This window comes from Melospiza melodia, chromosome 17 (assembly GCF_035770615.1).
Source record: "Melospiza melodia melodia isolate bMelMel2 chromosome 17, bMelMel2.pri, whole genome shotgun sequence".
NCBI classification, from domain to species: Eukaryota; Metazoa; Chordata; class Aves; order Passeriformes; family Passerellidae; genus Melospiza; species Melospiza melodia.
Genome location: NC_086210.1, coordinates 7028840 through 7047141, shown reverse-complemented (window position 1 = coordinate 7047141; position 18302 = coordinate 7028840). Strand labels below are relative to the sequence as shown.

The 18302-nt window shown below is 54.0% G+C and overlaps 1 non-coding gene and 1 pseudogene across 1 annotated transcript; both read right to left on the bottom strand.

The window, feature by feature from the left end:
• Positions 1-7070: 7070 nt before the first annotated feature.
• LOC134426189 (28S ribosomal RNA) lies at positions 7071-14724 on the bottom strand (annotated as a pseudogene).
• Positions 14725-15620: 896 nt separating this feature from the next.
• LOC134426249 (5.8S ribosomal RNA) lies at positions 15621-15773 on the bottom strand. The gene has a single exon (XR_010029952.1). It is a non-coding gene; the product is annotated as a 5.8S ribosomal RNA (ribosomal RNA).
• Positions 15774-18302: the final 2529 nt, after the last annotated feature.

Genomic DNA, 18302 nt, shown 5'->3' with positions numbered 1-18302 from the left:
GCACCTTGACCATGCCCCGTCTCTGCCTGTGCCATCACGGGAGTGCAGGCGTTCCCACTCTGACCACACTTCCCCTGCGCTCGTCTCGTCGCCGGCGCGGTCTTGGGAACATCCTCTCTGCCTTGCGCCTCCAAATTAAATGGTGGTGCCTCGCGCTTTCTCTAACAGCCTGTCCCAAAATGACTGCGCCCGGTCTTTTCCGTCAGCCGGCGCGCCTGGGCTTGGGAGCCGCAAAGAGCGTCCCCACGGCTGTGAATCCCTGCACTCAGCAAAATCACAATCACCCACAGTCTGCGTAGCCGCCCCAGCACCCAGCCAGGGCACCACAGGCAAACAGTCCTGCGCGGCTTTCCACGTTTCTTGCTCCTGCCGTGTTTTCCGTAGAGCCCGCACGACTCTCCCCCATAATTTGAGATTCCGCCCCGAGCCTGAGGATATGGCCTCCTCGGCTAGGGCCTTGGTACACCTATACCACATTTCTGTGTGGAGAATATCCACCGGCTGCCCAATAACCCCAATCCGCAATAGTCTTGATACTACGAGGGCAAAATCCCCTGGCTTGCAGTCAATACCCCACTGCCTGTGAACAGGAAAAATGACCTTCACAAGGGCCTCCATTCCTCTCGCTGGTCCGGGAGTATCCTCCCCGCCGAGCTGGGCCAGCTGCTGCGGCCGTCGTTCACCCGACCAGGCGATCCCCGTCCCCCGGGCAATGTCCCAGGTTTTGGCACCACTTTGTTGCCTCCGCTGGAGGTGTGATGACCTTATTCGGGAATGGCACAGTGACAATGCCCCTGCCACTCGGGCCACGTACTCGCAGACACCAATGTGGTGGACGGCAAATGGCATTTATTAACGGTTACACAGGGTTATATATAACGGGGGTTAACGGCCAACAAAATGGGGGGCTAAGTAACTTTAACAGTAAAGGGGAGGGGTTCTGTCTACCCGTAACATCACGAGATCTTCCGATCAGTCCCTAATCTCCCACATTTGCAGTTTAAGTGGGCATCATTTATTCAGGCCTGAGGTCTAGCAAGGGATAACTCCTAACATTATGTGAACATGTAATTCTACCAATGTCACTAAATGTGTATTAGAATTTATCCATTACCGTAAAACCCACCCCAAGTTCCCAGATTTAGTCCTTTTTTCTATCACTGCATTCTTGAGCCAGATGTCTTCTTGTCTTCCAACCATTCCTGCTGGGAAGGCAGCCCCTGCATGCCTTGTTCCTGTGCTAAAAGCTCACAGGCACAGTAAAAATGAATTAACCCTTTTGATAATGAGCCAAAGGCTTTGTATGGGCAGGCAGAGGGAGGCAGGAGGCAGAGCTGTCAGCAAAGGAAGGGCCCAGCCAGGTGGGGCAGCCGGGGGATGCCGACAGCCTGCAGGGACAGAGGCACAGGGCAGGGACTCCGTGGGACAGCCTGGGCTGCACAGGGCACAGGGATGGGCAGCAGCTGCAAGACAGCCCTGCCAGAGCCAACTTGGGCAGCACTTTGGCCATGGCTGCTGGCCCTGGGGCCAGGAGGGGACAAGTGACCCTTGCAGGCCTGGGGCCTCATTGTCTCCTTGTCCCTGCTCAGCAGCCTGGCAGACGCCACCACATGATCCTGCCCCTGGCATTGCACATCCCCGCATGCCAGTGCCCATCCCGGGAAGAGCCCTGAGCAAGGAGGGAGGGACAGGATCTGCCTGGCCAGGGGCTGGGGCTCAGGCCTTGGCCCTTTGCATTCCTCAAACACATCCAGCTTTGCTCAGCACCAGAGACACCTTTCCCTTGCTGTCCCCACGTGTCATCACTGCCTCCAATGTTCTGCTCTGCCTGGAGAACTTCCTCAGTTGTGTCCCTCAGTGGGACCCATTAAAACTTGTAGAAACTTTGGAGTTTAAATTTAATTTTTAGTTCCTGAGAAGTTCTTTGAACACTCTCTGGGACTGAGTCTTATGTAAACAGCAGCAAAGCCTTGAGAGGGTCATTAAAGTCCTTGTGCTGTGTCTGTGCTGCTGAGCTGGGCTGGGCTTCTGCCACAGGAGCTCTTGGAAACCAAGAAGAACACAAAAAGTCATTTCTCCTGATGAGCAGCTTTTCTCTCAGTCCAGCAGGGCTGAGGGCACTGCTTGCAGGTACCTGAGAGCAGTGAAGCAGAGAGAGACTTAAAGGAACTGGAAGGACAATTTTAAGCTCATTCATGGAGAAATCTTCCCAGTTTTTGACACAGTCAGTTTCTGGCTGCAGGGATCTCCTAAAGCTGGAGATGGCAGGACTGATGTGACTGTAAGGATGGCTCTGCTGCCCTTTCTGCTTTGGGGGAGGATGTGCTGCAGAGTGGGGTTGCCCTGGGCACCGTCAGAGGGACAGGGCAGGACGGCTCCTGCTGCCAGGGATGGCTGCATGGGGTGAAGCTGGGGCTGCAGTCAGGGCTGCCCAGGGCTGTCCTGCAGAGCAGCTCCTGCAGCCCTCAGGACTCTTGGCCAGCCCAGGGCATGTGCCACCTGCCAGGGGCAGCTCTCAGCCTGCCTGGCAGCTCCCCATGGACGCTGCAGGTGAGCTGTGGGTGCATGGAGTGACTCCTGCCAGGGCAGGTCCTGCTGCTGCGAAGAGGGTGCTGTGTGGGCCAGGACTGCTCAGAGCTCCAGCTCATGCCCAGCTCATTCCTGAGGGGACTTTTCATGGGGTCATTCAGGGCAGGGGTTTCCTGCTTGGGTCTCTGCTTTCCTGAATCTGTGCTCCCACTTTTCCCTGCTCAGCTTGGTGGCAATGGAAACTCAGCTGTGTAGGCCAGAGCAGGAGCTGAGGCTGTTCAGCCATCACACTGAGTTTTCCTGGGAACCTCAGCAAAAGCCTACACCTGCCCAGCCTCCAGATCCATGCAGCATCACCTTTCCCTGGTGCGCAGGCTGGGGGAGCTGTTCTTTAATCCCTGTAGGACACAGCAGCTGCAGGGCAGGGCTGGCCCAGGAGCTGATCTGGGCTTCGGCAGCTCTGGCAGGGAAGGAGCCCGGGGCCACAGGAGCAGCTGGGGCTGGGGCAGCTCCAGCAGCAGAGCCGTGGGCAGAGAGGGAGGGAGGCAGTGCTGAGGGCAGCCCTGCTGCAGGGCAGATGTGGCACCTGCTGGGCCTGCCCTGCAGGGCAGACACTACCCTGAGCAGCACAGCTCTTGTGTCCCCTCGCAGCCAGCACAGCCCTCAGCCCGGGGGCTCAGGGCCCTCAGTCCCTCCTGGGCCAGCAGAGCAGCCCCAGAGATGAAGGGCATCTCTGCGGCCATGTGCCCATTCCCTGCTGACCAGGGCCTGAGGGCCACTGTCCTGCCCTGCTGCTGCCTGGCAGGGGCTGGGCAGGGCTGGGCAGGGAAAGGCTTTTCCTCAGGCCCAGCTCTCTCTCTCTCCTTGCCTTGCCCAGGTGCTGCTGGCATTGCTGAGGGGCTCTCTGCAACGGCAGTTCCAGCTGCAGGGCCAGGCCCAGCCCTTGGGCTCCTCCTGTGCAGGCTGAGCACAGCAATGGGGTGTCCCAGCTCCCTGTGCCCGGGGAGCTCTGGGCAGGGCAGCCTGGGACCCTGGCAATGAGCCCACTCTCCTCAAGCACTGCCATGGACAGGACCCTTGGTGTGTCCTCAGGATGCCATCCAAGCTGTCAGCTGCCTCCAGGGTACACTGGGGGACAGGAGTGTCCTTGGCCAGAGTGGGGCTGGGACTCTGAGAAAGGCTAAACCAGTTTGCTTTGCTGTGGGTCCCTCTGCTCTCAGTTGTGTCAGGCTGATTTCCAGGGGAACACAGGGACTGCCCTGGATTGCAGAAAAGGGCAGCTGGGGACCGACGGAGTGACAGAGCAGCTCCCCTAGCCCTTCACTGAGTTCCAGCCACTGCTCTTGCCTTGCACAGCTGTCTCTGCTCTCCCTGGGTGAAGCAGGAAACCCTCTCAAACTGCCTTTGGCCATCATCCTCCCTTAGTCCTGGGACAGGAGATGCTGCTGAGCTCCTCAGCCTCAGGAGCTGTTTGAGCTGATGGAATCTAACCCCAGGACTTGCCCCTGTCCCCATTCCATGATCCCACTGCTTCAGAGCAGAGCTGACCCCTTGGTGTCCATGGGCAGAGCCCCTGCTCATCACAGCAATGGGGCCAGATCCCAGCAAAATTCCAGGCACGGGGCTGAAGGAAGAGCTCTGAGAAAAGGAAAACTGGGGGACACAGAGCAACAGGGGTAGGGCTGGGAGAAAGGGCTTGCACAGAGCTCAGCAAAGTCTGCCCTGACTTGTCACTGTCTCCCCTTTGAACATCTCCCCATGACCCACTGTCTCTCAGCCGGTATCGGCATTAATTGTTGCAATAAAGGTGGCGTATTGAGATGGCCCCAGATTTGCCAGGCTCCACAACATTTGCCCTGTGCACCCGACCTTGTTGGGGTCATTATCATGCTGTCCATCCCTCCCAAAGAGTACCTCCAATACTGTTACTTCTCTCAGCTGTTGGATCCCATCCTCTAGTCTTCCAGCACATTCTATGGTGCTGCTCCTGCATTCTCTCCCTGTGAACAAACCTCTCTCTGACACTTATTAAAAGCCCTGGCTCCCTTACAAAAATCTGATTGATACCTGAGTCCTGGGTCAAGCGTCCCAAATCCTTGCCTCACCACCATCCAGCTGGACACCTGTACCCATAAGATCCCAGACCCAGAGTAACCAGGTTGTATAAGCCTCACGTCCCTGTGCATACAATGTCTGTGTGCAGATTACAGAGACTTCTGTACATCAGGGACTCAGTGATGATCTCAACCATTGGCTCCCCTGTGAGTTGTGAGGGCCCTCCATTCTTATCCTTGTCTGGGTGCTCTGATTTCATCTTAGACCTCCTCGTTTCCACAGAGCAACTGCTGCTGGCTGTGACTGCCTCTGCAGTTCAGCTGGAACTTGGACAGTTGTAACATCTGTGGGTTCCGCTGCTGCACCATCAGACTCTCCCTCTTTGAGGCAGGGGGAGGTTTCCTCACCAGCTGGGGAAGTGTATTCCTTCAGCATCTGGCCCATCTCACACATCTCCTTCATCAGACCCCCCACCCAATCTGGGTGGTTCATTTCTGAGGTGGGCTGTGGGGCGTGGTCAGGCTCTGGGGTGTTGAGGATTTTTTGTAGGTTGAGGAGTTCTTGCTAGACAATGGCCATATTCGGCCGATGCACAATCCAGCCTGCTTGTACTAATGGACAATGAACACATTCACAAAAAATGGATAATGGACATATTCAGAAATGGGGTCAGTATATCCTTGAGAAAGATACAAGAAGAAGAGTCATCAGGACTCAGCAAGTTTGTCAGCAAGCTTGGGAGAGTGAGAAAAAAGAGAAAGCAATGGGTGGGCCAGACATCCACAGCAAGATGCACGAAAAATTAGATGATCCAATCAGCATTTTAATTTAGATGTGTTAACAGCTAGGATTAACCAATCATGTATTAGCTAGAGAAGCGTGGGCAGTAGAAACTTATTATAAATCTGGTCTTTTTAGGGATAATAAATTTGGCTTCACTTGATCATATTGGTCATGGTGTGATGTCCCTGAACATCCGCACCTCGCAACTGGGCTCCTGGAAGTCTTCATCTATGTCACATTCTGTGGGTTTTTATTTACTCCTTATTTGTCCATCCTGTAGAAAAGGATTGGTGTCAGTGGGAAACTGACATTGCTTGTTTGAAGGGGAGCCCACCCATCCTGCCTGAGGATGATGAACTCCTCTGTTTTAAAGTCTCTTTTTGAGGGTCTCTTCTTGGGTCTTCTACAGGTTGGTTTTTTGTTTCCTCTCCTCCAGGCTCTCCTGGCCTGTGCTGGGAAAAGCCCACTGCAGGGACATCTGTGCACCCTGGGATCCCAGGGTCCTGGGCATCTGCATGGGGATGGGCAACATAACAAAGGACTGTCTGGAGGCCTTTGGAAATGGGAATTTATGGACAGGTGGGACTGCTCAATCTGACTGCACCAGGCCCTCACCTCTAGATCTCTTTCCTGCTTGGCAGGGTTCCGTTTCCAGGGAGTGTGGGCAAGGACTGGCACTCACCTGCACAGAAAGGCTTCTGCCTTTTGTCCCTGTAGCTAAACCCAGGGTGAGATTCCTCCTTTAGTGCTCAAAGAAAGGAAAGGAAATCCCAGAAGGGATGTGCTCTGTCTTTGAAATCATTACCAATTGTGAGGAAGACCCCTGCTAAAGTAGGACGTGTCCCTGATCAAAGAAGGTCACCCCTCTGACCAAACTGATCCCAGCCCAAAGGCCAGGCCTTCTGCTGGGCTCCGGAAGGGGTTCTGCAGGCAATGTGCTCAGGGGAGAGACCTCCACTGCCCTCACTTCTCTCAGGGATAACACATCCCATCCCATCCCATCCCAAGGGTTCCCAGGATGGCCACAGACATGAGGAATGGGATCCAGCACACTTAACGACTGTGTCGAATATCAGGTTTAGGACTTTCCCAACCAGCAGTCATGAACCACATATCCTGAACATGAAGTAGATATGAAAATAAAATAAAAAAGAAAACCAGGACATTTAACAAGGACCTTTCCCCAAGGAAATCCAGGACTGCACTGAGCAGGTTCTGGGGCAGAACACATCCCACAGATGGCCCAGGAGCCCCATGCAGTGCTGGGGAGTTCCTGACCCTCGGGCCCACTGAGGCTCTCCTGGGCCAGGGAGCTGCCTCAGCTGCCACAGCACTCGGGCACCACACAGGTGCCTCAGTCCCACCAGAGCACAGCCACCCACGAGAGGGTGAGACCCTTCTGCCACACACCAGGAGTGGAGAGGAACCTCCCAGGCCCCTTCACTGTCCCTTGGCACATTCATTTCAGCCTGACCCTCAAAGCCCTGCTCAGCAACATCCCCCGCTAGAGTAGGATGTGTCCCTGGTCAAAGGAGGTCACCCCTCTGACCAAACTGATCCCAGCCCAAAGGCTAGGCCTTCAGCTGGACTCTGGAAGGGGTTCTGCAGGCAATGTTTTCAGGGGAGAGATCTCCATTGGCCTCACTTCTCTAAGGGATAACACATCCCATCCCATCCCAAGGGTTCCCAGGATTATTATTGCAACAGTACATCATCAGTAGGGTAAAACTAACCTGTCTCATGACAGTCTAAACCAAGCTCAGATTCCCTATTAGTGGGTGAACAATCCAACGCTTGGTGAATTCTGCTTCACAATGATAGGAAGAGCCGACATCGAAGGATCAAAAAGCGATGTCACTATGAACACTTGGCCGCCACAAGCCAGTTATCCCTGTGGTAAGTTTTCGGACACCTCCTGCTTAAAACCCAAAAAAGCCAGAAGGATCGTGAGGCCCCGCTTTCATGGTCTGTATTCGTACTGAAAATCAAGATCAAGCGAGCTTTTGCCCTTCTGCTCCATGGGAGGTTTCCGTCCTCCCTGAGCTCGCCTTAGGACACCTGTGTTACGCTTTGACAGGTGTACCGCCCCAGTCAAACTCCCCACCTGCCGCTGTCCCCCGAGCAGGTCGTGGCCGGCGCGCGCCGGCCGCTTGGCGCCAGAAGCGAGAGCTCCCCTCGGGGTTCGCCCCCCCGCCTCACCGGGTAAGTGAAAAAACGATCAGAGTAGTGGTATTTCACTGATGGCCGGGACGCCGGCGGGTGGGTCGCCCCGCACCACCGAGCGCGTGCCCGGCTTCCCACTTATTCTACACCTCTCATGTCTCTTCACAGCGCTAGACTAGAGTCAAACTCAACAGGGTCTTCTTTCCCTGCTGATTCCACCAAACCCGTTCCCTTGGCTGTGGTTTCGCTGGATAGTAGGTAGGGACAGTGGGAATCTCGTTCATCCATTCATGCGCGTCACTAATTAGATGACGAGGCATTTGGCTATTTATTAAACACATACAAACTGTATATGTTCCTTTTCCGGGTTAAGTAAGGTGGCCCGTCCACCTGATGTCCAAATCAGAATTTTTAACCCAAATATGGGCTAAGACGCGGTTATGAGGGATGAACCCCTCCCACCCAAAACCGATTCCACTGTCCAGCGGACCCAGCCAAGGGGAGGGGCCTTGTTTATTTACAATGTATTTACAGATACAGTCGATATAGCTTTGCTTACAAAAATATGTGCAATATCGACAGAGGCGAAGAGTACTTTAGGTGCTAGGGCCCTCGCGGTTCTCTCTAGCCTCGTTTTAGAGAGACCAAGGGCGGTCAGCAACTCAGTATTCTTGCCTAACCATTTGCCACAGGCTCCCATGGGGAAGCCAACATATTCAATTTCCTTTGCATTCGTCAATTGTTCGATCTGCTTATGAAGGCGCTGATATTTCTTGGCCTTTTCCGAGGCGGCTTCACTCAATGAGATTTCAGAGTGCTCGTACCTCACTGTCACATCAACCACGACTGCTTTAGACCCTTTAACAAAGATCAAATCCGGTTTAAACAATTCGTTTGCCTCATCCCTAATGTGTGGCTCCTCGTCTACTGCCCAACACTCCCTCTTCTCCTCTTCGCTAAAAGTTTCACAGATGGCGTTATGTCTCTTAATCCTGGCTTCCTGAGTGATGGCGCAGTTGCCGACAATGTGGGCCACGGTCTCATATCTAGCTCCACAATGTCGGCAGGATTGAACAACATTCTCCTGTCTACCCCTAGCAAGGAATTCCCTTGTCGGGTAGACATTGGCTCTTAATTGTAGGGCCGTGATTAATTTTCGGTGAGGTATGCCCCCAAACCACCTTATCCAGGCATTACTGATCTCATCATTTTCAAAATTTTCAATTCCATGACCCTGGGATACCAGGTGGATCCACTTTTGAAATTCTAATTTCCTCCAATTACACGGTTTTGGATAGCAAATTTTAGGAGCGGGTGCTTCCCATTCAAGCCGGGCTTCATCATCACCCCCCAACTCTACCGCCGGTAGAGGCTCCCAAATTGATGGGACGGACTCTTGTGTCCCCCCTGCTTTTAGCCACAATCTTTCAAATAACCGTTCCAGATGGATTTCCTTCAAATAATTCACAAGAGTCTCATCCAAAGACTGTGCCAATCTATGCAGTCTTCTCGCCTGTATACTTGGAATGAGCGCCACCAATCTGATGAGACCTAAACCACCATCTTTGAAACTCGAGTACAAGATCGCATCACACGTACTTTGTGGAAGATGAAGCCATTCCTTGCCCGTATTACGAATCAACTGGTCAAGGGATTCGAGGAGGCCCACCTTAACCTCAGTATGGTCAGCCAAATATATCAGTCTCGGAATAGTATAAGTCCTGAGTATATTGACTTTCTAGAGAGGTTTTAAAGGCGAACGACCAATTCGATGGAGCCAATCAGTTAGCTTCTCTGATAATCTAGGGTCTGCGAAGCCAGTCCAGGGGTCTACCCATGTGCCAAGATATCTTTCTGAGGAACCTGGGTCGATCATGTTAAGAGGGGATCCGTTTATTACCCATGCGGGACAATCATTGATAGTATATGAGTCCCTTGTTGGCTTGATGTAAAAGCCAAAGTGTAAAAGTGACATTTTTCACCCTTCGTACTGAGGCCAGTAAGATTACAAAAGGCCTCCAGAATTTTGATGTTACAACACATGCCTTCCCAGGAATCACTCAGGAGCACTAGGTCATTGGCAAATGCCATGGCCGTAGTTTTCCAACCCCCATGATGGAAACCTTCACCTTCACGTTCAAGTTTACATAGAAGGGGGTCCATCGCTAAATTAAACAGCAGAGGTGACATAGGGTTGCCCTGTTTGACACCTGAGCGAATGTATATGGGGTCTGTTCTTCCCCTTCCAACGGAAATGTACATCCTGACATCACGATACATTTCCCTCACTAAATCAATCACGTGTGAATCCACACCTCTCTGGACCAGACCCTCAAATACATGCTCATGACACACGGTGTCAAATGCCTTAGCGATGTCCACGAACACGACCCCCAGATGTTTGTGCTCTCCTTTTGCTGTTTTTACCACAAGTTGTAACAACTTGAGGTTCTCGGCACACCCTGATGCGCAAATAAAACCCCGTTGCCGGGGGTTAATGGGACAAGCTTTGGACAGCCTCGCCGTGGCGATCCTGGAAAATAGCCTAATCACCATTGAACCAATAGTGATAGGCCTCCAGTTATTGATATCACCAAGCTTCTCTACATCTGAAGACTTGTGTATCAAGACTGTCCTGCAGTCCCGCAGCGCATCTGGAATTGTACCGGTAATAAGCCAGAGGTTGAAGATCTCAGTCAACCGGGAAAATCTCGGGTCTTTTGCAATAATTTGACCCAGAGTAATCCCATCTGGCCCGGGAGCGGAGGTTTTACACATCTCTTTCAAGTTCTTATCCACCTCTTTCTCTGTAATTAGGGCCTCGAACACCACATTGTTCGCCTCCTTGTAAGGAGGGAAACCTAAGAGGCCACCAAATGTACCAGATGTATCCCATCTATTCTTAAAGTGATCGTGCACAACGCTCGATGGTACCTGGCACTGAATGGCTTCCGTGCTATCCAAGATGATACGCGCGAGGCGCCTTCTATGTGACTTGAACAACAACTGAAATCGCAAGAATTTGCCCCTCTTGATAGCTCTTTTACACATCCAATTTGGTGTAGTCTTGGATGTTTTTTCGCCACGGGGTGCCTGCTTTTTTCGACCCTTACAGATAGATTTGCTCTGGCTAGGCTCCCCCAGAATACCGAGAAACTCGTTATATACGTCATTCACCACACAACCTGGATCTTGCCCATCAACAATTTTCTCAAAGGCCTCCCGATACATGGTGAACTTTCCAACCGATAGTCCCGCTTTGATCATCTTGCGGTATTGGAGTTTTAACTGTCCCTCCTTCGGCAATTTAGCAGACTCGGGTGGGTGTTCGATCCCCACGGCGCCTACTAGGCCTTCATGTTCTTCTGCGGAGGGACCTTTCACTAGACGGCGCCTTTTATCGCTTATCTGCTTTGCTGTCTTCATTGGAATATGCTCCGCTAAAGGTTGATTAATGTTCCTTTTACCGGTGTACTTGTCCACCAGTTGTATCAGGAGAGCCTCTTCCTCTTCAGTCCATACTCGTTTGTGGGCCCCTCGGGCCGATGACTCTTTAGGATGGGAAGCAATAATCCGCTCCTCATTCCGCACAAGAGGATGTCTTATCCTCTTGTGCTGACCCAGGCCAATCTTGGTGGCAAACCCTCGATGGCACACCTCACAGACCCAGTCACCTGTGGGAGCCACACACACCATTCCCTTGCAACGCGGGATGTGACACGAGATACTGTGGTATTTTAGATTTTGTTTACCACACTTCGCACATCTGAAAATGATCTTTCTCTGCCTGTGCACCCTTTTAAGATGACCAATCAGCCCCAGCATCCTAGTAAACGGGGTCTCACATTGAGGACAAGATGGCTGTTTGTCCGGCATTGATACGACCGGTGTTTTTGGCGTACTACCAATAGCTTTGGACCCATAAGGAGCCTCGGGTGTTTTGGGCTCTTCAGTATCCCCCCTCCTACTTTCGGCCTCAGGTGTTCTGGGCTCTTCGAAACCTCCCTCTGCACTCACAGCCTCTTCCTGGGCCAGCCCCATAGGGGAGATCTCATATGGCTCAGGGAGTTGCCCCAGAAACTCCCAGACATCTGCATGATGTATACCATCTCCTTTGACAATTCCAGAGTTAACAAACTCTAGACTTACAAGATTGAACCCCTCTTCCCTGGGCAGAGAGGGCACAGATTTGGCATCATTGACCCTTAGATCTAATGGGTCAGTCTGAGTTGCAGTAGAGATGTAACGCAAAGCTAGACATTGCACCATTATGTCAGTCCGGTAAGTTAAAGAAATAACCAGTCCAAGTGAGGGTAGAAATAGTCGTAGTCGACCCTCTCTCGAGCTACCAACTTTTGTCCAACATCAACAGCCCGTGGACAAGGCACTGTGCAACAGCGAACAGGCTGCGGCAAACTCTTTGTTTTAGCAGATCGTGATACTACCATTGGGTGGCGATCCCAACAATAGGGAGGGCTGGTAAAAGCCCTCACTCACACTGGGGCAAAAGTCAACTTAGTTACCACAAGGGCATCCGGCGGGACCGCGAGGAGGTGCGACTTCTGCAGCTGAGCCCAGTTAGTAACTATTCTTAAGAGAGTCATAGTTACTCCCGCCGTTTACCCGCGCTTCATTGAATTTCTTCACTTTGACATTCAGAGCACTGGGCAGAAATCACATCGCGTCAACACCCGCCTCGGGCCTTCGCGATGCTTTGTTTTAATTAAACAGTCGGATTCCCCTGGTCCGCACCAGTTCTAAGCCGGCTGCTAGGCGCCAGCCGAGGCGGGGCGTCAGCCCGGGGACCCCCCCGGGGGACCCTCCCCTGCGCGAACCGCTCGGGGCTCCGGCCGCGGCAAGGCGGAGGGTGGGTGGGGGGGGTGGGCGGCGCCCGCCGCAGCTGGGACGATCCACGGGAAGGGCCCGGCACGCGTCCAGCCGCGGCGCACACCCAGCCCCGCTTCGCGCCCCAGCCCGACCGACCCAGCCCTTAGAGCCAATCCTTATCCCGAAGTTACGGATCCGGCTTGCCGACTTCCCTTACCTACATTGTTCCAACATGCCAGAGGCTGTTCATCTTGGAGACCTGCTGCGGATATGGGTACGGCCCGGCGCGAGACTTACACCCTTTCCCCCGGATTTTCACGGGCCAGCGAGAACTCACCGGACGCCGCCGGAACCGCGACGCTTTCCAAGGCACGGGCCCCTCTATCGGGGCGAACCCATTCCAGGGCGCCCGGCCCTTCACAAAGAAAAGAGAACTCTCCCCGGGGCTCCCGCCAGCTTCTCCGGGATCGGTTGCGTCACCACACTGGGCGCCTCACGGCGCCCGTCTCTGCCACTCCGGATTCGGGGATCTGAACCCGACTCCCTTTCGATTGGCTGAGGGCAACGGAGGCCATCGCCCGCCCTTTTGGAACGGCGCTCGCCTATCGCTTAGGACTGACTGACCCATGTTCAACTGCTGTTCACAAGGAACCCTGCTCCACTTTGGCTTTCAAAGCTCTCGTTTGAATATTTGCTACTACCACCAAGATCTGCACCTGCGGCAGCTCCACCCGGGCCCAAGCCCCAGGCTTCGAGGCGCACCGCCATGGCCCTCCTACTCGTCACGGCCTAGCCCCCGCGGGCATCGCACTGCCGGTGACGGCCGAGTATGGGCCCGACGCTCCAGCGCCATCCATTTTCAGGGCCAGTTGATTCGGCAGGTGAGTTGTTACACACTCCTTAGCGGATTCCGATTTTCATGGCCACCGTCCTGCTGTCTAGATCAACCAACACCTTTTCTGGGCTCTGATGAGTGTCAGCATTGGGCGCCTTAACTCGGTGTTCGGTTCATCCCGCAGCGCCAGTTCTGCTTACCAAAAGTGGCCCACTGAGCATTCGCATTCCATGGCGCGGCTCCACGCCAGCGAGCCGGCCCCCTTACCCATTGAAAGTTTGAGAATAGGTTGAGATTGTTTCAGCTCCAAGGCCTCTAATCATTAGCTTTACCAGGTAAAACTGCCCATTGCCAAGTGCCAGCTGAGGGAAACTTCAGAGGGAACCAGCTACTAGATGGTCTGTCTTTCGCCCCTAGACCCGCGTTGGACGACGGATTTGCACGTCAGGACCACTACGGACCTCCACCAGAGTTTCCTCTGGCTTTGCCCTGCCCAGGCATAGTTCACCATCTTTCGGGTCCTAGCACGGACGCTCACGCTCCACCTCCCCGGCCCCACGAAGGGGCGGTGGGTGAGACGGGCTGGTGGTGCGCCTGGGGCTACCAGGCGCAACATGTGCCACGGGATCCCACCTCAGCCAGCACGCGCCGGCCCTTACCTTCATTGTGCCGCGGGCTTTCGACAATGGCTCCTGACTTGCGCACGTGCCGCCTGTCAAGCTCACTCCTTGGTCTGTGTTTCAAGACGGGTCAGGTGGGTAGCCAACATCGCTGCAGACCCCGGGCACCCCAGCGCGGCCTGTGAGCCCAGCCCAGTGGCGCCGCGCGGTCGGGGCGCACTGAGCACAGTCCGCCCCGGTTGACAGCAGGGCCGGGGGCCAGCGGGCCCAGCCCCTGCACCCCTGCGAGAAACGCTGTGCTTTGAGGACGCTTACCCCCCGCGAGGGGAGAAGCGACGCCCCCCGCCACGGCACTACCACGGATGGGGTTTGCCCGGGCGACGGAGGGGAGGCGGAGGCGAGGATCCACCAAACCTGCGCCAGACGAATGAAACTCGCCGGGTTGAATCCTCCAGGCAGACTGCGCAGGCCCCACCTGTTTACCTCTTAACGGTTTCACACCCTCTTGAACTCTCTCTTCAGAGTTCTTTTCGACTTTCTCTTACGATTCTTGTTGGCTATCGGTCTCGTGCCAGTATTTAACCTTAGATGAAGTTTACCATCCGGTTTAGGCTGCATTCCCAAGCAACCTGACTCTGAGAAGCCCCGGGCCCGGCGTGCTGGGGGGCCGCTACTGGCCTCACACCGTCTGCGGGCTGCGGCCTCGATCACAAGGATTTGGGTCCCCCAAGAGCGCCGCCCAGGAGGGGGGCTTCTGTACGTCACATGTCCCGTGCCCCACTGCGGGGGGAGATTCAGCCCTGGGCTTTTCCCTCTTTGCTCACCGTTACTGATGGAATCCTTGTTAGTTTCTTTTCCCTTGCTGACTAATTTGCTTAAATTCAGCGGCTCGCCATGTCTGATCTGAGGTTGCAAGGCCAAAGCTTGGCCACACCTCCTGGCCCATGCTGCTCCTAAAGAAGTGGCATGCCAACAGGCCAACAGCCAGCCAGCTTCTCCCACCTACTACTCTCACCTCCCTCCCCACTGGCTCCCATGCACCAGGGGAAAACAAAGCCAGAGGTAGAGAAGCAGAGACGGAGTGCCCCATCCCAGAGACAAGAACCAAAAAGGGAGTGTGGCAGAGACAGCCCTGATGGGGGACCAGCCAAGTGGCGGCACGTGATGGCCTTGGTGGAGAGAGAGAAAAGCCATGGTGCTATTTGCACCCCGAGACCGCAACAGAAGAGGAGCAGGGCAGGCGAAGGGAGGAGGGGGTCAGAACCCCTGTCCCTGGCGCTCTCGCCTCACATGCACACGCAGCAGCACAGCACAGTACCCCCGTGGTATCCACCCGCAGACAGCCGCCTGCGTGACTGGGAGGCTACGGGTGAGGCCTGCACCTCATCTCCCTCTTGTCCCCTCTGTTCTCCCAGCCCACGGTGATGTTTTCAACGCTGTCTCTTACTCTCCTCATCTCCCACCACCACCATACCGCGGCATGGGTGCCCCAAGGACAAACTCTGCCCCAGTGGCTCACTCCAGGAGTGGGGAGCTATGGATCAGTCCCTGAGTCTGCATATAGGGGGATGAAGGCCCTGCGCGGCAACAATGACGATGACAGCCATGACGATGATGACGCCTGCTGGGTCACAGGGAAAAAATTGAGGCCGCCAAGGGAAAAGCATCCCTTGCCAAACCCCTGACCGCCTTCCCTCTGGGCACCAGCGAGCCAGCATCGTCTCCGCTGCTGACCACAGTCAACTGGCCTGCGAGGCGACGCCAGCCGCACCACTGTGGTGGCCCCCGGACGGCGACTGATCGTCAAGAAATGCTCAGACGGGCGTAGCCCCGGGAGGAACCCAGGGCCGCAAGTGCATTCAAAGTGTGGATGACCAATGTGTCCTGCAATTCATACTAATTCTTGCAGCTAGCTGCATTCTTCATTAATGCATGAGCCGTGTGATCCACCGCTAAGTGTTGTCTGGCTTTTGGCACCAATCCCGCACGCGTGGAGGGGCTGGGACCGCTCACATGAAGCGGCCCCTTTCTCTTGTGCTGAGGACGTGCAGGCGCGTGCCTGGCTTTGACCATCCTTACTTGATAGTCAGGATTGCAGACATAGGAGATCCAGCCACACTGAACTGGAATTCTTCCTCAAACCTCCACACTATGGTGGCACTGAAGGAGATCTGAGCAGTCTGGGTCCCACCTGGTGCACCGATGTCTTCCTCAGGCGCAAACTTGAAGCAGAAGCCCACATTGGCAGTTGAAGGGCTATAGGTGAAGGGAGCATCAATAGCTCCTAGGTTAATCAGTTCCACCTGCAGCAGCAAGAAAGCAAAATGGAAATACATGTGGAATCTTCCCTTCTTGTGAGTTATTGTCTAATGACGCAATTAATACCCAGAAATAGCAGACGATGCTATGAATGGCAAAAAAATACAACAGGACAAGTTCTGCCTTTGGGTTTTCCTGCAAAGCAGTGGCAGCTCCACAGAACTGGAGTCCACAACCCTGGGGTTATCCCATGGACACAGAGCTGTGCACCTCTGATCAGCATCACCAAGTTCATTCAGACCTGGCCCTGAGAGCAACGTGGGCTGATTGCAGCTGCGTAGGGAATCACCCCAGAGCTGCTGCTGCCCCACTGAGCACAGCTCCAACAGCACCATCTACTCATTCACCTTTTCCCATGTCATGAAAACAATACATTGATTATGAGGCATCAGCATCAAAATGTATAGACAGCATCAACTTTTGGTAAGAAAACTCAGCATGTCTTTGCCTCCCACAGCCAAGCTTTTGGAAGTGTCTGGCATGATGTAGTGCCTCATCTTCTACCTCTTTCAGCTGCTCTCTCTTTGGATTTTGTTGCAAACTTGACACTATTGGGGAGGAGACAAATAGGTAGAAAAATGCTTTGCTTTATTCCCAGGAAAACTTTTCTCTTTCTAGAGCCAGAGATGCACCAAGGCTGAAGTGTGTTGAGGGACTGGTCAGCAAGGGAAAGAACTCCCAAGCCCTTTGCAAGGGCCAGCACTGAGCCAGGAGGCTGGATGGCTTTCCTGTGACTTGCAGCAATAAGCAGGAGACACTTGACTGGAAGCTGTCTGCAGTTGACTGAAGCTCAAAGGCAGCCAGTTTGTTCCAGCTGCTTCTGAACAGCCCAGTCCAAAGGTGCCTTGTGTCTGGCACGACCACAAAAGCCTCTGAACATCCCTTTTTGACCCAGGCTTCGTTTCATATGCCAAGGGGTTGTTTTGCAGCAAGCCTCCCAGCTGATTCCCAAAGAAGGAACTGGGGCTTCATGAACAACAGACACACCTTTCAGACCCTCCCAGATTTCACCAGTAGATCAAATATTCCCTGCTCACAACTGCCCAGGTCGGCAGCAATTCCACACTTCCACCAGGCTTGCTCTGCCTCAGGAGCCATCAGGATCCACCCCAAGCCTTCTGCTCACGTCATAGATGTGGGGGGTGTCGATAGAAATGTTCCCAAGGTTCAGAGTAGGAGAGCTGAATTCTACCAAGGGTCCTTGTCCTTCCCCTCTGAGCTGCAGGGGCAGCCTGCTCTCACAGCCTGGGGAGAGATGTCTATTGCACTACAATCATTCCCTCTGTTATACTGGATTTTCCAGGCTGCCTCAGTGCTAGACCCTGACTCTGAGCTGGATGCAACCAGCTCCTGATGCTGCAGGAGAGGATATGGACCCTCCTCTTCCCTCAGCCTTGGGGCTGACTTCTAATTTCTAACCCATTCCTTGGGCTGCTTTCCAATTTCAGCCACCAGTCCGCTGAGTTTTAAACATCTCTGCTGCCTTGTAGTGACAGGCCAAGGAGTTACAGGTATAAATTGAAAGAAAGGAAATTTAGCTTAGATATTAGGAAGAAATTTTTTACTCTGAGGGTGGTGAGACACTGGAGCAGGTTCCCCAGGGCTGTTGTGGAGGTTCCAGCCCTGAAAGTGTTCCAAGCCAGGCTGGATGGGGCTTGGAGCTACCTGCTCTAGGGGGAGGTGTTCCTGCCCAGAGGCCTTTAAGTCCATTCCATCCTTAACATACTCTGGTTCTATGCTTTCCTTCCCATGCACTTAGAGGAGCTTTGAAATCATTCAGTGAAGGCACAGAGCTCCTACAGAGTTTGGCAATTACCAAACTACCTGGCCCAGGAACACAGGACTTCGTTGCCAAAGTCCCCAACTCCTGACTGACACTCAGCACTGTGTTCTATTTCCACAGACAGAGCTGAAAGGGCTCAATTCCCACAAAGGGAGAGAGGCAGGTGCTGGCCAAGGCTGCTCCTTCTACCAACACCCTGGGCTCAGGGGGGCTCAAACACCTCTGCTCTGCTGCTGTCTGGGCACTGGGAGGTGATCTAGGCTCAGGGAACACATTTGTAACTCAGCTCCTGCTGCCTGATGATGGATCCATGTCAAATGGACCCATCATCCTGGAGGCCAGGGGCCTGCAGGGGCTGAGTGCTTGTTCACTAAAGCTGTTCTGCTCT